General features: G+C 40.8%; 1 protein-coding gene across 10 annotated transcripts in view; it reads left to right on the forward strand.

Annotated features, from left to right (window-relative positions):
• SGMS1 (sphingomyelin synthase 1) overlaps positions 1–25,603 on the forward strand; it is a 264,767-nt gene that overhangs the window by 97,464 nt on the left and 141,700 nt on the right. The window contains exon 1 of one of the 10 annotated variants that reach the window (XM_032491400.1): positions 3,376–3,521. The exons of 7 other annotated variants lie outside the window; for them this stretch is intronic. The gene's annotated coding sequence lies outside the window, so the exon portion shown is untranslated. Of the gene's footprint in view, positions 1–3,375; positions 3,522–9,331; positions 9,351–25,603 lie in introns of those variants that run through there. 2 more of the 10 variants (XM_032491399.1, XM_032491392.1) reach the window with 2 other exon arrangements.

Below are 25,603 nucleotides of genomic sequence, written 5' to 3' on the forward strand. Positions count from 1 at the left end.
GACTTCCTTTCAGACTCCTGGTCTTCCCTAGCCCAGCCCTTGGCAGATGCCTCAGACACAAAGTCATGGAGACAGAGACTGCCCTTCCCCTTTCTCTCTCCACTGCAGTCTGCCTGCCGTTCTCCTGCCACGTGTCATGCTGGGCTGTCCTGAGCTCTAGCATGTGTGGGCAAGGCTTATTTCCTACCCACTCACACATCTTTTGTCCTGCCGTCCCCTCTATTTGAAATGTTGGGGGCTGTAAGTATCCCTAAGGTAAAACAGGGGCAGTTGCTAATCCTATGTATCTTAGGGGCCAGGCTTTGAACTAAGAAGATAAGCAGTCCTTGGTCCAGTTCCTCAGCACCGGAGGGCTTCCTTACGTCCTTCTGCTCTAAGAATTTTTTGATTACATACTCACTGCTCAATGGCTCAGAGACTTGGGTGCCCTGTTCCTGTGGGAGGGCCTCAAATACTGAGTCTGAGGATGAGGCTGGATCACAAGGATCCCAGTCCAAAGCAGATCATGTTAAGTTCCAGTGCACCTTTAGATTTTCATTTGTGGAAGTGCTTGTCCCAGTTTGTAAGAGTGTGTGTGAATATTTCTCCATTCCTAAGTTCTTTTAAAGAGAAGAACTCTTGCTCTCCTGTTTAGCATTAAAAAAAAATATTACCTGTTCTGGGCTTGGCATATAATAAGGAAAGAATGAACAGGACAGACACCTGTCCTGAAAAATGGACTTCTCTGTCAACAGTGGTTTGCATATCGCACCCTGAGATAGATACATGACTGGTTTTTTTTTCATGTTTTTTAAAAATTGAGGTATGGTTGATGTACAATATTATATGTTTCAGGTGTACAACATGGTGATTTATAATTTTTAAAGCTTGTATTCCATTTATAGTTATTATAAAATATTGGCTATATTCCCTATACTGTACAATGTATCCTTGTAGATTATTTATATTATACATAGTAGTCCACACCTCTTGATCCCCTTCCCCTACTTTGCCCTTCCCCCCTTCACTCTCCCCATTGGAAACCACTAGTTTGTTCTCTATATCTGTGAGTCTGTTTCTTTTTTCCCTTCCTCCCTTCCTCCCTTCCTCCTTCCTCTTCCTTCCTTCCTTCCTTCCTTCCTATCTGTCTTTTTAAAAATTCTGGATAACAAACTTTTAATTTGGTCAAGGGAAAAGGACAGAAGAAAGTCATCATTTACCAGAGTATTTCCAACAGATGATGTTTGGAAAACCAAAAAGGTCTTTTCAAAATATAATGTACTGAGGGCACGGTATAGCTCAGTGGTAGACCGCATGCTTAGGATGCAAGAGGTTCTGAATTCAATCTCCAGTACTTCCATTAAAAAAAAGTATAAAAAAGAAAAACTATATAACGTGCTTTGCTGAAACAGATCTATATCCTGATTGTAGTAATGCTTATATGAATCTCTACATGTGATAACATTTTATAGAACTGTATGCAAAAAAGAAAAAAGACAGGAATTGTACATGTAAAAAAATGAAATCTGAACAAGGTCTGTAGTTTAGTTAACAGTATTGTACCAATGTCAGGGTCTTGCTTTTTTTGATACTTGTGATTATGTAGGATAAGAGGGGAATACATGGGAACTTTCTACTATTTTTGCAACTTCTATGTTGAGTCTAAAATTATTTCAAAATCAAAAGTTAAAAGAAAAATACAATGAGCTACCACTACATACTTTTTATAATAGCTTTAAAAAAAGAAAGAAAAAAAAACAGGAAAATGAAACAAAAACACAAAGATACAGAGCAACTAGAACTTTCTTGCATTGCTGGGGGGAATTTAAAATGGGCCAGCCACTTTGGGAAATAGGTAGCTTCTTACAAAGTTTAATACGTATTTACCATACAAACCAGCAATTCCATTCTTAGATATTTACCCAAGAGAAATGAAAACCTCTTTTCACACAAAAAACCGTAGGCTAATATTTTCAACAACTTTATTCCTAACTGTCCAAAACTAGAAGAAACTTGAATGTCCTTCAACAGATAAGTGGATAAGCAAACCAGATGTCAGTGGAGTATTACTCAGTACTAACAAAGAACATACACAACTGTTTGGATGAATCTCAAATGCATTATGTTATGTGAAAGAAGCCAAACTCAAAAAGGTACATCCTGTATGACTCAAAAGGGTACTACCGTATGATTTCATTTATATGACATTCTTGAAAAGGCAAAAGTACAGGGTTAGAAAATACATTAGTGGTTGCCTGGGGCTGGCAATGGGGGAGAAGACTGAGTTACAAAGGGCAGAGGGAACTTTTTGGAATGAATGAAATATTCTGTTTCTTAATTGTGATGATGATTACATGACTAAGTTTTGGTCAAAACTCATAGAACTTTTACACTAAAAAGGATGGGTTACTGCATGTAAATTATACCCCAATAAATCTGACTTTTAGATGAAAACACCACGAACAGCAAAAATAAATAATTAACGATGTGCTTTGGCTTAAATACTCAACGAGAGTTCAGTGTCTATCACTTGTCTGGTTGGATACGGTTTTGTGAAGTCATTGGTTATACAAGATATTTCGGTCAAACACATGAGTGTAGCCTCTTCAGTACTTTGGCCTCTAATTGATCAATGGAAAGAACTATTGCCATAGAGATGGATGCTTTGGTATTTGTTAAACAGAATGCTGCTGGGAGATTAAAACAAAAGCTTTGGCTCTTGCTTTAGTGAATGTAGGATGCAATGTTTAGTATGTGAACATTTAATCAGATGTCACTCTGTCTCCTCTCTGGGCTTCTTTGCCATTGAAATAGTTGTTAATGGAGCAGTTTTTGGATTGTTTTAAGTCTCAGCCATAACAACTGTGCTGTGATTTTTCTTTTTTCTCCTCACCCCCCCCCCCACTGCCCCAGAGTGGTTTATAAAATGTCCTATTGGGGTAACCCAATGTTTTGATTTGGTGGGAGGGAGGAGAGCTAATTTCAGCACTATGGCCAGTACAATTTAAACATAAATCAAAATGTTTACAGCAGGAACTGGAAGATGCAGACTGGAAATTTGATGGCCTAGAACCCTGAAGCAGTGTCCCTTGATAATCAACATCCTTTGTAAATCAGAGTCAAAATTTGATTTTGGAGAAAGATTTAACTCTGAACTCCTGGCCATGATTTGTGGGGCTGAAGGATTTAATTCTGCCTTTATGGAACAGATAGCTGGGTGATGCAAATGAGATTACAACAATCTTTTCCCAATAGAAGACTCCTTGTTAATTTAAAACCAGGATTTACTAGATTGGTTTGGATTTAATGTGATTCAGTAGTCTTTTCAGTTGAGCAAACACTTAATCATTAACCACCTATCATGCTTATTATGAGGGGTTGGGTTTGCACAGGCAAATAAGCCTCAAGTGCTGTTTTCAAGGAACTCACTACCCAGTAAGGTCGACAGAGCTGTGTGCAGCCCCCTTAAGTTCAGCTGCCGGGGAGACCCCTGAGGAGGAAGCCCTGACCTGGCATGTGTCACCTGAGTTGGACCTTGATGTGTAAGTAGACTTTTGTCTGGTCTGGAAAGAGCCCAGTTTCTCAGGCAGAAGGAGCCAAGTGCTATATGAAAGCTTTTGTGGTTAGGGAATCATGGCATAGGAACTGGACAAATGACTTCCTCCCTCCTCTCTCCAACTAAATATGAGTTCACGTAGAAGCCATATTTATATATGCAGTAAATATCCAGACTGTTTGGAAAGATATAAAATTATAAGTGATTTACTCCCTTCTCTCTTCTCTGTTAGTTTCTATTGCTGCTGTAATTAGTTATTGCAGTGTAGTGTTATGAAACAACACGAATTTATTGTCTTACGTTTCTGTAGATCAGACGCCCAACATGGGATTCACTGGGTTAAAATGAACATGTCTGAGGCTTTGGGCCTTTTCTGGCTTCTAGAAGCTGCCAGGATCCTTTGGCACATGGCCTTTCTCCATCTTCTTTCAGACCATTCTGCTGTAATTGAATCCAGGAAAAGGTCTCTGATTTTTAAGGACCTGTGTGATTAGATTGGGTGCTTGGGTAATCCCGGATACTCTTCCCATCTCAGTATCCTTAATTTATCATATCTGCAAAGCCCCTTTTGCTATGTAAGGTAATATATTCATAGGTTTCTGGGGGTTAGGATGTGGACATGGGGCTATTATTTTGCCTACCACATCCTTGCACCCTTATTTTTTTTCTCCCCACTGGTAAACTATTTGGATATCAAAGCAATCATTCATACATTCATATGTGTGTGTGTGTGTGTGTGTGTGTGTGTATGTGTATATATAAAGTTTTTTATCCCATGTATGATCATACTATGAGAAGTTATACTATAAAACGCTTTCCTTTTATTTGCACTTACTAAACTACCTCTTTTATTGTAAGTGCTGTAATAGGATTCTAGTTAGTAGGTATTCCCTTTTTTCTGAAGGTCACCAATAATGCTGGAGGGACCATCACTGGACATATGTCTTGACATTCTTTTCCACACATGTCCTTAAAGAAAATACACTGAATTGCTGGAGTAAGAGTATATGTGGGTTGTTAATTTTGAAAGAAGATTTTGAGAAATTAATAAATGGGAAACGAAAAGGAATGCATGATACTAAAAAAAAGTAAGTTCTTTAAAAGCACTGAAGGAGGAAGTCAGCATTATTAACTTATGGTTTATTATGTCCCAGTCATTATGCCAGAGGATGACTTCCTTTTTCTCGTTTGATATTCCGCTGCGATACCAAGACAGCTGTTGTTAACCCCAGTCTATTGATGAGGGGAATGAGCTGTGGTAGAAGAGTGTGTAACTTGCCCCAGGTCGCAGCTCCAGGATTCAGTTCCAGGACATCACCCAGCCTCCCTCAAGGACAGTGGGGACCCCTTAAAATTACATCTCAGTCCTCAAGTGTGTTCAGCATACCAAAATGGTGACTCTTGAGACCTTCAGATTGATTAGCTCTTTGAGTGTTTGAGGTGCTCTGATATGCATTCTCGTTTTCACTTTAAAAAAGACCTCACAGATGAGTGACTGTAGTTTTAAATAGAGCATCGTGGCTGCACAGCAGCCTCTGGGGACTCCTGCGTTGTCTAAAGCCCGAGGTGGCTGGTGGCTCCAGCTGAGCAGCTGAGGTTGATGGAAGTGGGGTGGGTCCACCTTCAGCCGATGCTCTGCGACTCGTCCCTGACGAGATCTGTTGTGGGAGGTTAAGGGGGGCGCATCCTGTCTCGGGCTGAGCTGGGGCCCACTGTAACCAGGGCAGCCACTGGTCTGGAGGCCTTGTCAGAACAGAAGTCTTCCTGGGAGCTGCCACTCCTGGGAGTTGGCGTGTTTGGGTTGGAAGCTCCTGAGGATGATAGGAGGCTGTTGAGGGCTGCTTCTCTGAGAGAGCTTCCCAACCCTGTGTGCACGTGATTGCTGCCTTGGTCTGGCCCGGCAGGCCCAGTGGTGGCCGGTAAGTGGTGTCATACAGGCTGTCGGCCGGCTAATTTGGGAAAAGGGCAAGGTGGTTGGATTCACAGTAAATTGACCTCGATGTGGGTGATTGGTTTTGCCACTGGGATCATACAAAGCAGGGTGGTGTGTGAGGTGCCGGGGTGGCTCCCACGGCCCAGGCCTTATTCCACTCACTCTTGTACAGGAGGAAGCGTGACCGTGCGTGCAGAATTGTGTTTATTGCTGCCCCAGAATCAGTGGTGTTGGATAAAGGGGTGTCTGGGCCGCCAGCTTTTTCGCCTGTTGAGCTGGGCTCCAGCTGGCCGGGGCCCAGGGCCTCTGTGTTCCTAGGCTTCTGTCACTTAGAGGAGCTGCATGTTAGCACAGAGACAAGGGGCTGCTTGTGTGAATTCAGACCAGTGGCAGCTGCAAGAAAGGAGAGTGATCAAGTCCTTCTGTTTTGCTTTTGCTCAACTCTAAAGGGTACTTTCAGATTTTTGTAACATTACAGTGTTCCTTAGGAAAGCTTGACTTAAGAGCATTTATTCTGAGGGTTTTAGGGGTCTGCTGTGAGGGGAGGTGGTATCTGTCAGAAGGACAATCCAATGGGAATGGAGCTGTTGGCTGGACCTAGCTATCATTGGGCTGTGTGACCTTGTGCCAGTCACTCTCCCTCTCTGGTCCTATAAGCCAGGGAGCTGGGACTACAGCAGCCAAGTGATTCACACTCAGTACCACACTTTGGGTCCTGGTCCACTTGGTACTGAAACTCTGGGTCGCGGCTGACGTGCTTTGCCGAGGATTTGGAGCCCAACAGAGCTGCTTCTGATTCCTGGGTGGTGGCATTTACTTTGTGAGCCAAAGCAAACGACCTCACCTTCTTCACCTCCTTGATCAGGTGGAGATCAAGTCCCTTGGATCATGTTGTGGCTGCCAAGATTCAGTTGAATGAGGTAGCAGATGAGAAAAGCACTTTGCAGCTAAAGGTGGCTACCATAACTGTAAGCTGCGTGGCACGTGGGGGCCTTGGGACACTGTCCTTTTACTTCTCCACACAAAGCGAGTGACTCCCATTAGCTTCAATTAAAATTTTAAAAATTCTGAGAGCTGTGGACCAGCGGGAAGTCCTTCCTCCCAGGGTTTGCTGTTCCTTCCCGTCACTTTCCTTCGGTCCCTGACAAGTATCAGTGACTGACCTGTGAGGTCTCAGGAGTGGGCAGCTCTTCTTACTGGGCATCCCAGTTAGGAAGACAATTCTAGAACATGAAACACAGCTGAAAACAAACATGGTCCAAATGGCTCAACTTGGGACTTCTTAGTTTGGGACTTTGTTATTTCAGTGTAGCTTTTTCTAGTTCCTAACTTTTGTTACTAGAAGAGAAATTTGCCAGGCATAGACAATGCCGTGAAAAGATGCAACTGTGTATTTTCCTTGAAAGAGAATACAGGAAGGTGTGAGGAGGAAGGCTCAACCCCTTCCCAGATATTTATTGAGCTCTGCTATTTTTAAGGCATGGTAGATGCAAAAATGAATTCAACTGACGTGGTCCTGGTTGTCACAGAGATTAGTTTATTGGCGCAGGGCAGACAGTAAATTGCAGAGATAATGGTATAATTATAGTTATGATGGTACTAGGAGAAGGGCAGTGTATACTGAGTGTACAGTGTAGGGTGGCCAGGGGTGGGGAGATCAGAGAGGCGCCCTGGGGCAGTGGCTTCTAGCTGAAGGTCTGAAGGATGGGAGCAGTACGCCTGAGGAGATGGGGGCGCATCTCTCCAGACAGAAGGAACCCTGGGCAAAGGCCTCGAGGCAGAAAGGAGCTGGGCTGTCAGGGAAGCTGAAAGAAGGCCAAGGGAGCTCAGAGGCAGTGAGCTCCGGGGACAGCAGGCATGAAGGATGCAGAGAGGTGGGCAGGGGCTGGCTGTGCCTGCAGGCCCTGGACATCCAGGACCCAGATTTCACTCTGAAGAGCAGTGAGGAGTGCTGAGCTATTTAGAAAGGGGCCTTGATGTGATTTTATACGTGTTTTTAAGAGATCATTCTGGTTTCTTTGTGGAGAACAGATTTGCTGTGGCGGGAGCGGGGGATGGGAGCATAACAGATCTGGGGAGACCAGTTTCAAGGCTTCTGCAGCTGTCCAGGTTTATTATGACAGGGCCTGTTTGTCAAGTGGGGAGTGGAGATGAATGCTGGAGAGAAGCAGCCCACAGGACCACCTGGTTCACAGGATGGGAATTGTGAGCTTGATTCTAGTTCTGAGCAACTGGGAGAAGGGTGGGGCCATTTGAGCAGATGGAAAATTTAGAGGGGATTGTGTTTTGGGTGGGGATGGAGGACTGTCTACCAGACACACTTCTCTGGGGATGCACTCTCTCTAGATACTGGGTGGCTTGCCTGCACTCTCCCTCAGGCCTCTGCTCAGATGGCCCCTTACTGGGAAGACCTTTGGGGACCACCACAGTTACATAGGCCCCCTGCCCCTCGCCCCCAAGTACCTATCACCTATCTGACAAACTGCTTGGATCCTTACTTGTTTAGAATCTACATCCTTTTAGGAGGATGTGAACTCCTTAAAGGTAGGAGTTCTTATCTGTTTTATTCTCTCGTATCCATAGCACCTAGAACAGTGCCTGGTACATAGAAGGCCCTTGATAATTACTCGTTGCATGAATCTTGAGTTTGATTTTGCTTCTGGTTTTGTATCCTTTTCAAACTTGAGTGACTTTTAATTAACCTGAGGCTAGAAATAGGCATAGGGGCATTGTTCATTTGACATGCTATGTCTTTTTTTTTTAAGGCAGGATGAGTAGAAAAGTTTGATTTTCTTTTTTTTAAACTTCAGTGTTAGAAATGATAGAAGAGGACAGTTATGAAAATATTTGAATATCACGTCTTTTTTTGTTCTTTACAGAGCAGTGTAAACATCTAATCTTCAGTCTGATATATTGTTCAGATTTGGAGGCTGAAGTATAGCACATTGTAATTCCTCTAAGCTAATTATTTTTCTGGGAGAGGCCATTGACTTTTTGACTTCATCTTTTTTATTTTCTGGGGAAAGGCATGAAGGTTAGGATCAAAACTTAAAGGAGAAATGTGAGCGCATCACAGGATAAACACCTTTGATGAGAGATATTGCTGGATCCTTGGGTCTCTACATAGCCACTGATTTGAAAGTACTAATAATTCACAAGTGTTTTCCTCAATCTTCTTTACTTTGGGTTATAAATCAACTGTTAGCACTTGTAAACAGGATCTGTGCTTGTGAAAGAGGAGGCTGTGTATACAGTGGTTACCAAACACTGTTGGAGTCACACTTCTATTTAAATCCCCCCCCTCTGTCACTTACTAGCTTATAACCTTGCACAAGTTACTTAACCTCTTTCTTTAAAATGGGCATTACCAAAATTGTGTTATTATTTGAGGGGTAAGGAGGAGACAAATACTCACTATTGTTACCATTTATAAACTTAACATAATTGATGGTGTTACTCAATGGGATTTAAGTGTAGAAGCATCTGAAGAGAGCTAAGTGAAGCATCAATCCAGTGTCTCCCCAACTTGCCGAAACATAAGACTCTCCTCGAAGTGCTTGTTAAAAACGGAGATTCTCAGGCACCACCCAGATTTACTTAATCAGTCTCCAGAGGAGGGACCTGGGAATCTTGCTAGGCAGGTTGCGTGATGACACACCCTCAATTATGTGACTGTCCTTGGTTTCAAATATTCTGCCTAGTAGATTCTAGATGTGTGTTTATACTTGTCGGATTATGTCCCAATTTTTAGACAGGAAACAGTCACTGTTTATATAAGCTATCTTATTCAGGATCTTCTCTCTAATTAAAGCAGATACAGCCTGCTTCTGGGTTCCCAAGAACATGAGAAGATGTGTAGCCACAGAACAGCATAATGTCGGTGTAAGTTACTCAGCTTCCTTGGCTTGCTTGCGTTCTCTTTACAAAACCTGTCAGATCTTAATAATCTGCCCTGTGAAATATATACAGGGACACGGTCAAATTTCTTTATAGTCTTCTGGCCTCCCAAGTCTCGAAGGCCTGTGACTCCTGGCTGTCAGAATGGCAGTGTCTGCACAGGGAGGCGACCCTCAGGCTTTGTATATTGGAGGCTAAGCCTCCAAGAGCTGCCCTTTCCTCCTCAGCGAGCTGGGAACCAGGAAGGAACATTTCACGCCACTGCACTTAGGACAGCTTGTTCTTAATCAAGTGTTCTGGGAAAAACAGCAATTTGTTGTTTTCACACAGGCCTGCAAGTTCATTTCCCTCCTCTGGCCCAGGTGGTAACTAATCATTTTCCTATCAGCGACAAAGGAAGATGAGTGAGGCTTCTGCAGACATCACAAGTGGAGTTCACACCCCTTTGAGGAATACAGGATTCTCATTGTCACTATGGTGGTACCCTCCATGCTAGGTGGGGCTTGGGGTAGCTGTTTTCTCATACGAGTCTGTGAAGATTTAAAGAAGTTTTTCCAGCAGCTATTTTTCTGTATTGGTTGTGGTCTTGTATTAATGTTTTGCTTCATTTCAGTTTGGGCTTAATTGCATCTGTCTATTTACCTTACTGTGGGATGATAAGTTCATTTCTGACCTGTGACAGATCGGTCCACTTCTTGAAGCTCTTGTTAAAATTGAAAAGTTGATGTATGTTTATAAATTTGTACATTTTTACTTCCTTAGAAAAAGTCTTTGAGTTCTTGAGGGCATCTACCTAATTACATTTAAAATTGAGGATCTGGACATTGAAAGGGAAGGTATTCTTTTCTGCCCTCTTATTCTCACATCACAAAACTTTGTATCTGCACAGTATTAAGTAGCAGAATCCTAATATTTTGGTAAATTTAGGGACAACTCATTCGGAAAATGTTGTGAAATGTGGGCAAATATTTGTCATTCCATGGGCAGACGTAAAGGACTATACCTTCCCAATCAGAAAGGCAGGAGGCGGATCCACGTGCGGTGAATTTGCCTTTTTCTTTCACAAGGACTCAGGCCCTCCATGGGGACTGTCCCCTGCACTCCCTCAGCAGCTCAGTTATGGGATGAGCCTGGACCTGCAGCTTTCTTTCCTGACTTCTCCTGCTGTTGAGGCTTTTTGTTCTCTTTCCTCATTTGTAAATCGTCTTTGTGTGGGGAGAGGCTGGAGGTGGAAGTTTAAGAGTCATCTTTTTACAAGCAGTAGAGATGATGACCCAGGTAAGTGGTGTTGGGATCAGTTAGAGCTGCAGATTGATATCTTGTCAGGTGAGAGGCCTCTGAGGGAGGAAGGAGTTTCTGGAAGAACAGCCAGGCATCTGGGTACTCGGGTCCTGTGAACAAGAAGGAAGCAAGGCCCATGCCAGGCGCTTCTAAATCGCAAATATATCGTGTGAAAAAGATACAATCTGTGTCCACAAAGCAAGACCTCTGCTTAAAGAAACTAATTAAAAACAAAAACAAAAAACCAACTTCTCCTTTCCCAAGCAAATATACACACATACAACAAAAATGGACAGTGACGCAAGATGTGCAATTTTAATTTTGCTAAATACCCATATTTATGTACTTATGTCTAATTATCTAGAAAATAGTCCTAAGATTTCTTTTTTTTAGTTAGGGTTTTAATGATACCATGTATGTATTTTAACATCTTACCACTTTGTCTGACCTCTTTGAAAGTGAGGTTCCTATCCTGTCCTTTTTTTGAAATTCCTCTGGCACTCAGTAGAGGACAGAGTTATCTTATAAGGACTTAGTGACAACTTGTTGAATTGGATTGAAGCATGACTCAGCCCATTTATGTAGGTGGAATTCTGCATTACTTGCTTGTGGGTGTTCACATATTCATGATGTTTATTTACAAGCTATCTTAGCCAAAGAAATGCCTGCTAATTTTTGTTAGTCTGTGTGTGAATCAAGAATTAATTTCTTAAATTAACCCAGAGAAGAGGGGAAAATTAAACATGTTTCATTAAGTGCTCTGCCTAGGGTAATTTAAAATATGTAGCAAAGGACCTTTGTTTATAATACAAAATTTTGTATAAAACAGGTAATTGTAGATAGTTGCCATTGAATTATCAGGTCATTACATTTGTGTCAGAATGACAGTTTGTGGACTGGTTTCCCTCCTTGTCTCTAGTTCTCAGTGTTGAAGAGAGGGGCCCGGGGAGGTGCTGTGAATGGAAGAGGGAGAGGAGTTCCTCCAAGGGAGGTGTGGGGCGTGGGGGTGGGGAGCCACATCAGTGTTATTGCCAGAGCATAAATCGCAAGAGAGGATGACAAGAGACAACATGTCGAGGCTGGGACAGTCTATGAAGAGCCTGGATGTCTGCAGAGCACACTACTCTTTGGGTTTTAAGCAGGAAGGGACAGGATGCAGTTTCTGCTTTAGAAGATCTCTTTGTACCGTTTTGGGTAGTGGACTGAAGGCCACAAAGGCAGCTGCAGATCTGTTTGCTCCTCCACCAGCCCTCCTGCTGTCTGTCTCTGCTTTATTTCCTTGGGAGCATTTGTCACCAGAGAACACATTGTATATATTTTATTTACTTGCCCACTGCCTGCCTTTCCTAAGTAGAACGTAAACTCCTCGAAGGTAGGCATATGTCTGTTTTCCCACTGTAGTATCTCCCATGCCGTCGTAATCCCTGGGGAGTAATAGGTGCTCAGCAAATAATTATTAACCAATCAAATGCATGAATCAGTTTCTGAAATCAAAGTGTGTCATTGTTCTCCTCAGACCTTTAATAATTAATAACAAAAGGAAAAAATCACAACAATTCAGTGGGGGAAAGTTGACAACACTGTAAACAAGGGATCAAAATTAACATCCCGAATAAGAGATTGTGAGGGTCACGTGTCTCTGGATGTCATAACCCAACCAAGAAGACCAAATCTGAATCTCATCATGAAGAAACACCAGAGAAATCTTAATGGAAGGATATTCTCTGAAATAATTGGCATGTATCCCTCAAAAATGTCAATGGCATGAAAAACAAAAGCTGAAGAACTGTTTCAGTTTAAAGGAGACTAGAGAGACCTAAGGGTTAAGTGCAGTTTGTGATCCTGTGCTGGGTCCTGGGAAAAAGGAAACTTCCAGGAAGGGCGTTAGGATGATTGATGACCTTGAAATATACCAAGGGGGCAGGGGAAACAGATTGTGAGCCAGAGTGCTTGTATCTAATTTAACTCTGGATAAATTGTCCGGATTCACAAGCTGCATCTCAAGGTGGATTGGGCCGTGCTCAGGACCCGGGGCAGTGGATGAAAGATTGGCGGGGGCAAGAACCCTGGAGTGGGATTCAGGAGACCTGGCTCTGCCTCCGAAGCTGTGGGGCCCTGGTTCCTTCTCAAAAGTCGGAGATCTGACGCTCAGAGACTCTGGCTATTACATAACTTGGATCTGAGCAGCGGATTTAGTCCCAGTGCTGTGAATTCTAGGCAGAGGGGATAGGGACACCTAAGGGTTAATTGTAGCTGCCTCTAGGGGTGTGATTTGCATTTCAAAAACCAGTGAAGGAGGAAAAGGTAAAGACAGTGACTGACAAGATATCCTATTTGCTTATTCTTACTTGTTTGTTTCTTCTTGGTGGTCAAATCACAGTGAAAACTCAGAGGAAGGTGGAGATTCAGAGAAAAGCTATGTACTCAAAACATACAGTTTTAGGGAGAAAGTATGGTCTTTCTATCACTTAACAGTGGTGAGGCTAATTTCAGGGGTCTGTTTTATAAGCTGTGTTTTGTCATCAGTAGCATTTCAGATTCGTTCTGCCTGGCCCCAGTGACCACTGAGACCCAGTGATGTTAGATATTCATTAACCATGAGCCTTTCTAGGATTGGCTAAAGAGTTCTTTGAAAAATCAGCTGAGATCCCTTGTTAAATCCTAAACCACCAAAGAAAGAATTAAAAATGACATACCCATATGCCTTAATTATTGAAATTAGAAAGTAATTTTAAAGCAGTTTAAAGGAACAATGGTTGAAACAGAGTTCCCTGGTTAAATCTGAACTAATAAACCTAAATAGATGCCATTGTCAGGACATCCCAGTGTTTTGGAACCACTTCTTTGTGTGGGTAGAAGAAACAGGTTAGTATGAGCTTCTGTGAACCAAGATGGAGAGATGAAGACTGTTTAGAAACTTGAAGCCAGTAACATAATTAAGGTTTTGGAGTGTTATTTTACCCGAATTTCTCAGTGGAGTATATAAATAAACTGTGTCCAAATTTTAAGGAGTAATTTAAAATGTGTTATAATATTAATGGAACCGAAATCAGAATCCTTTGTAGAGATTTAAAGTGTTGATAAGTGTAAAATGCTTAGAAAAATGCCTGATGTGTGTCTTCAAGTGTTTTGATGACAAATTCATATCCTTTTGATTTAACTTTTATTTAAAAATCCATTTTCATTTATTTGATTTACTTAAATTTGAAGTATGCATACTTTTTTTTACAACTGCTTTAAGTTCCCAAGTATTTTATATTTTACTGTAATTTATCAATAAATTGGTAGAAACATAAATAACATAACTAACAGTGGTTATTTGGTGGGAATTTGGGTTAAATGATTTCTAAGTTTTTCCCTCAGGTTCTGTGAATTTAGACAAGAAGCCAGGTAAAGAAAAAGATACCTAGAGAGGCTTCTACAGATCTAGCTTTTTTTTTTTTTTAATGAAGAATGTGAATTTAGCCTAAGCCATACTTCAAAAGATAACCATTTGGCGTTAACTTTTTAATTAACTGGGAAAACAGAGAATCTTGTCTCACAGTGTGCTCTACCTTTTTGCTATGATAAGTATAATTTAAAATTTGTGACAGGTTATTGTTACTGCTTTTTCAAATTGTGAAAAAGATGCAGTTTTGTGCTATGCTATGTCTGCTTAGTTCTGGTTTCCTGCCTACTCTGGAGAAGAATATTTATGTATATATATTTATGTATAAGAAAATGCTTTCTTGGCTACAATGGCGACTTTGAGGTTTGAGGAGTATATGTATAAATTGTGTAGAACAACATTATCTGAATAAATGAGGAAAGGGTTTGCATATATAAAATACTAAATATAAGATCTTTTTGTGACTTACCTCTTAGTAGTATTCTAGTAACAGTAAAACCTTCCTCTTCCTTATAATGATCTGTCATTCTTTTATTGCTTATTAATGTGCCAGGCACATGCTAAGTACTTTATACAATTTTGCAATTAAATTCTTCCAACAACTTTAAGGAATGGGTATTCACGGCTCCATTTCACAAATGAGGAAACTGAGGTTTAGAGAAGGTACTTCACGTACCTCAGAAGTGGCAGTTTCAGATTTAATACAAGATGGGTTTGGGGGGAAGGAAGTAGCTTAGTGGTAGAGCGCATGCTTAGCATGCATGAGGTCCTGGGTTCAGTCCCCGGTGCTCTGTCAAAAAAAAAAAAAATGACAGTTTTTGTACAAAGCTTTTTTTTTTTTATCTTAGTTGCTTTATTAAAATTACTTCTCAGAAGACGAATATTCAATACTGCATAGGTGGGACAAAAATTTAATTCAATTAACCAGTTTTAAAGTTAAAAAAATACAGGATTGCCATTAGGATGGCAACTATGAAAAAAAGAAAGAAAGAAAGAGAAATAAATAATCCCAGAAAATAACAAGTGTTGAGAAGGATGTGGAGAATTTGGAACTCTTGTGCATTGCTGGGAATGTAAAATGGTGCAGCTGCTTTGGAAAATAGTGTGGTAGCTCCTTCAAAAAATTAAAAATAGAACTACCATATATTCTGGAAATCTGAGTCCTGGAGATATAGATAGATAGATAGATAGATAGATAGATAGATAGATAGATAGATAGATAGATAGATAGATATCCCCCAAAGAATTGAAAGCAGGATCTTGAAGAGATACTTGCACACTCATGTTCATAGTAGCATTATCCACAATAGCTGAGAGAGGCGCAGGCAACCCAGGTGTCTATTGATGGGTGAATGGATAAACAAAATTTGGTCTATGCCCACAATGGAATATTATTCAGCCATAAAAGAGGAAGGAAATTCTCATATAAGCTACAACATTGATGAACTTGAAGACATTATTCTACGTGAAATAAACTCATTACAAAAGGGCAAACACCATATGTTTCCATTTGTATGAGGTACCTAAACTAGTCAAAGTTATAGAGACAGAAAGTAGAAAGGTGGTTTCCAGTCGCTGGGGTGGGGGGAATGGAGAGTTATTATTTATTGAGTATCAAGTTTCAGTTTGGGTTGATGAAAAAGTACTAAAGATGGATGGTGGTGTTGGTTGCACAACAATGTGAATGTTCTTAATGCCGCTGAACTATACATAAAAATGGTGAAGACGGTAAATTTTATGTGTATTGTATTACAATGAAAAATATCATTTAAAAAAGAGAAGAGTATTGAAGTGATTGCCTGTGAACTCTTTCCTGAGAAGGATAAAAGGGATTTTTATCTTAGCCATGTATTTCTTAGGTTAAGTTATTCCAGCTCCCCCAAACAGCCTTCACTGGAAAAGCAAGGGTGGTGGAAAATCAGTGAGACCTTGAGATTTATTTCCCTGACCCCCGACTTGCTTCAAGTCCTCGTTCTCTTCATCTTGTCCAAGACAAAATAAGTGGACTTTCCTTGGGAACTGAGTTCTTTGGAGGGTGATATGAGCATACTTTCACTCTGAGTGCTACAGGGGCACCTTTCTCGGCCTGAGAGGGAAAGCAAAGTGCAGAAATAACAGTGGGGCTCACCCTCCAATAGGTAAATGAGATGTTTCTGGAATGAAACCTGTAACTGAGAGGCATGCTTTTCAGTGGGGCCTGGTGTTAGATGGCAGATGGATGAATCATCTGGTCAGAATGGGGCACCTGAAGGATACGGAATTTAATTAATACCCACTTCCCTTTGGGTTTATCCTACAGAATCTCACTGGTTCCACTCAGCTCTGTGTGGGAAAGTGCAATGTGATGTAACAGTGAAGCTGGGTGATCCATCTGCCAGCTGTAACACTATTATGGTTGTATGGATTGTAACACCTGAAAAGAGGGCTCCAGACATTTTTGTTGGTTGAGTTATTTTGTGGTCACCATACAGGTAGTGTAGTGGTGAATGGAGCCCGCACTCTAGTGCAAAATGGTCCTTTTGGGGCATCTTCCTATTTGTAAGTGTGAAAAGTTCAAGGGAGTATAGGGGGCATCTGGCAAAGGGCTTTATCCTTCCTTGGGGGAGAGAGGTGTGGGTGGAGCCAGAGTGCCCCTAGTTAAAGTGCTCTCTGGAGAGGTTTGCACCGAGGCTTCAGACTTCATTCTAACCACAGCAGGAGGCTGTTGTCACTTTTCGGTGGGGAGAGGAGGGTGGAGGTAACCAGGATGATTTTACCCCTCCTGGTGTTTAAGGCCACATTTACTATTGGATAGAAGCTAGAGTGGAATTAGGGAGGTCAAATAGGAGGCTTCTTCAAGACTGTACCCACAGATGACGGTAATGATAGTAACTGACACACATGGAAGGCTACCTGAATGCAAAGCTCGACTTGCCTTATCCTCGCTCTTTGCACTATAGGTGGGTGATATTACTGGTACCATTTTGCAGATGAAGAAATCCAGGAACAGAGCGGCTAATAAGTTTGCTTAAGATCTTATGCTAAATGGATCCGGGCTGGTGGGCAGGCCTGGGAGCTGGTAAAGAAGAGCTGTTTCCATTCTCCCCAAGCCATGTGATCACCAGGAATGTGGTGTAGGAAGGTGCAGGGCTGGTTGATGGCTTTAAACTGAGGTCCAGGAGCCGTGGGGCACCCCTCTGGCCACGTCTGTTCCTTCTTGGGATAGATGACAGCTGTTGTCCAGTGTCTACAGGGCTGGCCTGAGTTCTGGGGAGGAATGGGTCGGTTGGGGGCATTTGCTAGAGCCTTATGCTCCCGCATGCCTGCTTGCGTTCCTGGCTGTGGTAGTGGTGGGGGATGGGTGTAGTGTGGGGGTGGTGGCAGAGTACACAGCGTCATTCTGATTAGTGAGCAAGCTGTACATGGATATTTACTGATGTGAGCAGGTTCTGCCAGTCCCCTAGGCATCTGGTTGACATAAAGAATAGCCAACAAGCAACAGAGTGCTTTTTTGTGATGTTTACTCTATGAAGACACTGAGCTTGGCACTCTACCTGCTTGACAGTAAAGGCAGCAAGAAATTCAGAGCCATTAAAGAACTGTGTATAGCAGAATACAAAAACAGCCTTTTCAGGTGTTTTGTCAGCCTGTTTCCTGCAGACATCTGTGGAAAGCATGTGCCTCTACTAACATTTAGGAAAGGTGGTTAGCAGTTTTGTAGAGAAGCAGGGAACTGTAATTTTCCACTTTGTTTTAAAAAATCCACCTGCCTTGGTCATGCTTATTATTGAATGTGTTGGATTCAGTATTAAAGGAAAGCTGACAGGTAGGGAACATCTGCTTTTTCACTTAAAAAAATGTTAAATATGTGGGTTTTTTTTTAAATTAAAAAAATGAAATACATGCACATGGTTTTTAAAGATTCCCTAAGTGACATAAAGGGGTGTAGAAATCCTCCTTTCATTCTGATCCTCCCACGCCTTCCCCAGAGATGGTTTCAGTTTTCTTGTGTATTCTTCATACATGGTCCATGCAAATACAAACAGATGATGTATGCAGTATGCAGACTATTCCATGCTTTGCTGTTTGCATTATATAATAGTTCTTAGAGATGATTTCATATCAGCACACATAAATGTATCCCATTTGTCTTAATAGCTATACAGTTCCAATGTATGGAATGATCAGAATTTATTTAATCAGGCTTCATGTAGACCTTAATGCTTTTATAAACAACATTGCAGGATATATCTTCTCCTTCACTGTTTCACTCACGTGTGAGCATATCTATAGAATAAGCTTCTCTGTCAAAGTAAATTTATATTTAAAATCTTGGAAGGCTTACTGCTGGGCTTAGTAAAGCTAGAACTCGAACATCTATTGTGTGAAAGACTGGTCACTTTTGAGAATTTAGTTTGATTAACATGGTTTTTATCCTGCCAGAAATTGTAAAGAGGTGCTGATGAAATCTCTCACATCTATTTAAACATTTGCTCCTAAAAGTAAGGTCTTTCACCCAAATGTTATTTCAAGCAAGCACAGTTTAGTCATTCATTAAGCCCCTCCCTTGACAGACACAGCACAGTCTTGATCCTGAGCCCCAGCACCCCAACCGCAAGCTACCTGTGGTGAGCATGGGGGCCACTCACTTCCCTGCATGAGAAACTTCGCAACACTGGAACATGGGGAACGTATTGAGTGTCTCTTGGTGGAAAGTCTTAAGGATCTTCTGAGGGATCTGCAACTTTGTGTAGCCAAAGAAGTGTTGCTACTCAGTTGTTCATCTGCACTTGTGGGTCAACAGTTCAGGAGGCATTTTTCTGCCGGCTTCATGCATGTTAACCTGTCTGGTGGGGTGTGGTGGGGGCTTAAACTTCTTAATGTCAGTCCATTTCTGCAAGTGATGTTTGTTATTTTTCAACATCTTTCCAGAGTTAAATCTTACTAGGAGGGTGTGAGGAGTTTAAAGAAACTGATAGTGGGGGATTTATTTTTGTTTATGTTTGTATTTAATTTTTTCAGCATTTAACCAGGAGTGTGGAACCTGGACTTTGCCATTTGATCCTCTAGACTATTCATCATATTGTGGGACGCACCTGGAAACCTCTGCACTTCCTGTGCCTCATTAGTCAGCGCTATTAGTATGTCTTTTTTTTTAATTAAAAAAAAAAACCCTACTAATATGCAGACTTGTTTTGAAAGACAGCTAAAATGTCAGTTGGTATCCCTAGTGAACAAGTTCTTCCTTTGACTGCTTGTTCTTGTCAGTGATGATCTGAGATGGGTGTAGTTACCAAGCTTTTGAAAGTGTGTATCTAGGTTCTATAATGTGGTCTTGAGTGGCGTTGGTCACTCACTGAGTACCTATTAATAATTAGCCCTACACTAATAATAACAGTAGCTAACTTGCACTGAACCACTACTCATCAAAATCCTGCACCTGAGTTTTTTGGTTGTTTTTTTTTTTTTTTTTTTTGCCTGACTTTTAGGGATCAGGTGACTGAAGAGGTTAAGCTGAACACACAAGGGCCCACCGTTTGTGTGTGTAGAAACAGGATTTGAATGCGGGTGCTTTACTCCAGGCTCCCACCGTGATACTGTACATTAGTCTCCAAAAGAATCCTTTGAGATTGGTAATAATATTCTCATTTTACCTTCAAGGACCTTGAGGCTCAGAATTAAATATGACTTAACTACAGGTCATTAAAGTTCATAGCTAATGAGAAACCACGTGGTCTGAAATCCAGATTCTGCTGCGTTGCTCAAAGTTGTTATTTAAGGCAGGGTCTCATATGTGGGCTTGTCCCACATATTTCAGGACATTTTGCTTCCCTGGAACCCACTCACTAAATTCCAACAAGGACCCCGTGACTGTCCACCCGAAAATGTCCCCTCGTACTTCTGATGTCTTTTACTAGGTGTATATTTACATTTCTTAATTTCAGGCTTGCCTCTTATCATTATACTACATTGCCTCCCATGGCAATTTTTTAATCAACAGTAATCAAATTTGACTCTTGCTCATAATTTGGAATAGTTAGAATAATTGGAATAATTGTAAATGCAAATCATTTCAATACAAAATCACAGATGTGAGAGAGCATCTCACCCAGATCCTTGTCTAAATTAAACACAAATACACACACACACACACACACACACACACACACGCCTACACCCCTCTACTCACCCCAAAGCACACAGATGGCAGGAAGGACTTTCTCAAAGTCAAAAAATAAATTGGCAGCTGCCTGGACTCAACTCCAGTGGGGGAAGGAGGTGACATTTCTTCGAATTACCAGTTTGCTTCAGGCAAATGTATTTGACTGAGCTGTGTTTATTTTCTAATGAGTGATTTTGACCTTTCAAAGGGAGACATTTGGAGCGTTGATGTAATTTAGCTGAAACGCATACCATGGAAATGCAGGACAAGTTTGTGGCTATTTTGGAAAAGTTATTTCACACATAGTCTTTTCCTTAAGCAGTTTTACAGTGCTGACAGAATTGGATCCTTATAATGAGACTTGTCACGTTTACCCCAGCAGGTGTTTGTGCAGACTCCCCCAGATTTAAGTAGAATAAGAGGCAGCTTGAATAATCTCATATGTTCTCATCCTGATGGTTCTCATAGAGGGAGAGAATTTTTGGTGAATGAAAAGTGTTATTGCTTGAGAACATTCATTTGTTCAGAAAAACTGTTCAGTGCCTGTTGTGTAGCAGATACAGTTTTAATTTCTGTGGATGAATTGGGTATAGATTTTGCCTGTTGTATGTGGTACTGGTTTTTTCCATACTGTTTCTGTATCTTCATTAAAAGACAATTTAAAAAGATGACTTGCCTACGTTCACTTAGGACACTGTACAACTGTAGTGTTCATTGTCTAGGGCCAGAGTTAGAGGTTAGTTCTGGTAAATGTACACTTCTCTTTGCCTGAGAGAATCAGTCTCACTCATTTAGTTGCATGCCTTTAGAATATGAAATGTGTTTTGGGGAATGAATTTAATGAAGAAGTTGATTCATTATGCAGGAGGGTCATCAGATGATGATAACTTTTTTAAAAAGCACCTTTAATCTCATGGAGTTCTTGGGCCTCAAATTTGGATCTTGGTTAATCAGTTAAATCGCAGAGCCTGAGGATACTATGACCAGTGCAGAAATGTCTTCTGATGAGTGATGAGTGATGAGAGAGAATTCACAGGTGTTGGAGTACTTTTTCCAAATACCCTTACACAAATTTGGAGGTGTTGAGGGATATGCGTTTCTTACTGTGGGAAAGAAAAGTTCATTGGAGCTGTTGACATAGACCTTTCATTAGATTTAGAAATCGTAGAAGTTGTTTTGAAATCTCCCAAGTCATAGTAACAGGAAAGTAATGCTTCTTTTCCTCGTCCTCCTCCTTTTCCTCACGATTACTACGATGACGACGATGAAGACGATGACAACAACGACGACAATGACAAAGACGACTGTTATTACAGAGAGAGTGGGAACATTAACTTGGGAAATGTCTGTTTGAATTAATAACTCATTCAGCAGAGACTTTGGTTGAGAGCTATTGTATGTCTCTTTTACCTTCATGAGGAAGAGACCATGGATTAAAAAGCTTGATATTGGAGAACTCTTTAAAAAAAAAAAAAAAAACAACAGTAAAACACAACAGACTTAGGGCATCTCCTGGGGTCCTTCAGCATAATTTGTGTACATATGACTTGTATCCAGAGCTAAAGTGTATTACAGTAATCCATGTTCTTAATGATGACCTCTGACTCATGAGAATCATGTGAAACTGGGTTCTGGGGACTCTTCTTGTTTAAAAAATATCAAGAAATAACCCCAGAAGTGTATTTGAGGAGATGGAAAATGTTTAGGATGCCATGTGATAGAAAATCAGTTACAAAGTAGCACGCATGTATGTCCTCAATTTGGTAAAATCCAATGATGTTTTTCAGAATTTTATAGTGAACCTTGGTAACTCTTGTAAAAAAAAAAATGTCATTAGAAGTTAAGGGGAAATTCTAATTCTCCACAAAACAGTGAGTCAACCATTTCTCAAAAAAGAAGAGGGAGCAGGGGGCAAAGATTTTGAAGAATATTTAATAGTTTAGTGGCCTAGAAACGTATCTGTAAGTTGTGACATGAAAAATGATTATAAAGCAATGTGTATAGTCCTAAATTTGTAAAATGAATGAATTTCCAAAACAAGAAGTCAACCAAAATTGTGTGTAAAAAGTATACAGAATATACAAAATTATGCAAAATTTTGCACAAAGTAAAAAAGCATTTAACAGTGTATATATATACATACATACATACACACACACATGCACGTATCAGTGGATCAAGCAAAGAAGGCTTGGAAAGAAATATTTCCAAATGCTAAGTGATTCTGGTGGAGGCTAAAGTTATTGGTAATTTTTCTTGCCTCTGTGTATCTTTATCTTCTAACATCATTCAGAGAACATCTGTTACTTTTGCAAACAGGGAAACAGTAAGAAAGAAATGTAATACATTACAGAAAGATTTTCACTTACTAAAAGAGAAAACAAAAAACTTAGCCCAGAAAGTCTCTTTTATCTGTGCAGTTGTCTCCATTTTATTGTTTGATAACTGAGCCGTTTGAGGATTTTTGTTTTAATGGGGCTCCTAATGGAGGTGGTGCCTTCTAGCCCATGGTTGTTACTACTTTACTGATACAAACTTAAGACCTCAGGGCAGTGAGTGAGGAGACAAACGATTCTCTGGTAGTTCTTCATGCTCTCAGATGACACCTGGGAGGTGAGGCCCCCTTTGTCTTTGTATGTATCTTACCAGGATGGACACTTAACTCTTGGCTGAGGGTTACACTCAGTGGAGAAAATTCAAGAACCAAGCTTAGTGCATCATTTTCCCTAGGAAATTAATTTCCAAGATTTAGCCCTTGGAGTTCTGAAAAGCAAGAGCTGGTATATGACTGCAGCCCTTTCTTGGAGATTCTTAGTGCTCATTGACATATTCAAGGTTCTGAGAAATTCTGGTGCGAAAAAGCAAATGTAATTGCTAGTTCCAGTTTAGTTCTCACTTGCTATGACAGACTTGGCCCATGACACTCACCCTGACCCTGTGTCCCTCTTGATCTTTTACCCCAGCATCTAACTGGCAATTTCCTTTAGCATTTCATAATTCCAATTTTTGGGGCAGAGAATCTGAATGGCTGGCCCCATCTTTTTAGCCAGTAAACACAAGGCGTGAGCTCCAGACCAGCCGTCTCCCCAGGTCCAGTCAGCTATGGCTGTGTGCAGGGTCTTGTATCATGTGATACAGAAGATGGCAGCTGAAGAGCAACTGAGCTTGGGGGTGTGATAGAATTCCCCAGGAATAGCGGTAGGTGAACTGATACCCTGATGTGTCTACTGCAAATTCAATTTGAGTAAATTAGTTGATTCTCAGTTAAAAAAACATTTCTCATGATCTGCCTTGGAACTGGATTTAATATTTTAATCTGTTTCTATATTGGAGTACATTTGGGATTTCTTTTTAGTTCATCTTGTATTTTTACTAGCCAGCTGAATTTTGTTTCTTTTAGGAACACAAAAGATAGCTTTTGTGACTTGCAAAGTTTATTATGGTAGCCTGGTTTGACAATTCAGGGTGAATTTTCTTTTGAAGCCCTACTATTACTTCAAAGTATTTAAAAAGGAAATAAGAAAATTCTCCTTGTTGTGAGTTCCTTTAATTACCATTAAATATTTATTCTTTTCAATATCTGAATCCAGATTCAAAAGGCAAAGCGCTTGGATTCATTTTTAAAGTATTTACTGAATTGCTGACCTGTATATACTGTACATTCAGGAAAAGGCGTAGCCTGTATCTGTGAGAACTTCTGACTAGTTAGGGAGATGGTGCGCCTCTCACAGAGCGGCTACTTGGACAGCAGTAGATTAGACATAGTTTAGATAATTTTTTTAAAGGCCTTATAGTTCTTGAAGTTTTATAGTTTTAAAGGCATTACATTTTTTCTTACTTTTAGTTGAAAAAATTTTTTGATAGTGACATAAGACTGTAAAGATGGTTTTACTGGAATGTCAATTATAATAAACTATTGTGTAAATGTAATTACCAGCCCAGAATTTGTTGGGTATGTATACAATATTTTGGGGAAAAAGTTAAATAAAAAAATAGCACATGGACAATTCCTTCATTATTACAAATATGTTTATTTCCATTGTTCTTACTAAGCCAGGTGACAGGCGTGGACGAACAGTGTGGGGAGCAGGGTAGCTGAAGGATATTAGAGGGAACTGCAGAGCAAACACTTAGCAATAAAAAATGTTTTGAAGGTGGGTAGTAATCCAGTTTTGAAAATAATCAAGGGTGAAAAGTAAGGGTGGGTGAATTGAGGACTTGATGACAGAAATGCTTGATTTGATAAAATTGGTAACAAACATGATAGGGTTTTGTTGGTTGCTTACCAATGTTTCTGAGAGCATTGTGTAAACACAGATAAAGTGTGGCTCTTGCCCTCAAGGAGCTATGATTAAATACACACAAGGAAGATTACATTGGCACATCTAAGGGTAGGGATTTAATAACAACCAAAACTTGCCCTGGTAAAGTAGAGGCAGGGCACTGCTAACAGGGCTCTTGGTAACAGGATCTGTGATGTAAGAAAATTATTTCTTCCATTTGTGGGTTTCTCAGTAAAAGTTCTAGGAACCTGAGACTCTTCTAGGCAACCTCCAAAGGTAAAATAAGGATCGAGAACTATATTTGAGTCATGGGAGAGGAGGATATCTGAAGATTTAATTAGAATGAAACTGTTTGGAAGACCCTTTTCTGTGTCCTATATACCTCGTTTCTATCAGTAAAAAAGTGAAGGCATTTACCTGACACACAGACTTCTTTCAGGGATTAAAATGAGATTCATAGCTTGTCTATGATTTGTACCTGGCCCCAGCAGGAACGTGCTTGTGTTTGTTGACACTGCTATTTACCTCCGAGTTTCACCTGTCACACAGAAATGTAAATACTAGTTGATGTGGTTTTTCTCCTTGAAATGGTGAGCTCCTTCAGGGAATCGAGTCTTTTGTCTCTTCATAATCCCACTCAATAAAGGTTGCCTGAATGAAGGGTTAAGATACCTTTTCTTTCCTCCAGGCTAAGGAAGGCACTGGGTTCCTTCTGCAGAAGGGGAGAGGCCTTTGCCTGGAGATCACATTTTTGTTACCAGGATTAGCTTCGGGCTTTTTCTAGTTTTGCTCTGTTCCATTACTTTCTCTTATTATATCCTGGAGCCCAGTTACTTCCTGTCTGTCACCACTGGGAGTCCTCCTGTAGGTGTGGTGTATTCCTCCGAACTTTTCTATCCCCTGCTTCAGCCCTCTCCTTCAACGCCCACATTTTAGAGGACTGCAGTTTAATAACCTGGCCTTTTCTTCTAGATGAACCTGCCCTCCTCAGCGCAGCTATTCACATGTACTTTACAGAGGAAGAGGGAAGAGAGGAGGCCCTTTGAGAGGCAGAGTGGGAAGTTGCTGAACTCCCAGGGTAGTGAATGGATGGCCTTTCACATTATGTGTTTTCTTTTACACCTCAGCCCAGCAGCTCAGAGAA

Source organism: Camelus ferus, chromosome 11 (genome assembly GCF_009834535.1).
Source record: "Camelus ferus isolate YT-003-E chromosome 11, BCGSAC_Cfer_1.0, whole genome shotgun sequence".
NCBI lineage: Eukaryota > Metazoa > Chordata > Mammalia > Artiodactyla > Camelidae > Camelus > Camelus ferus.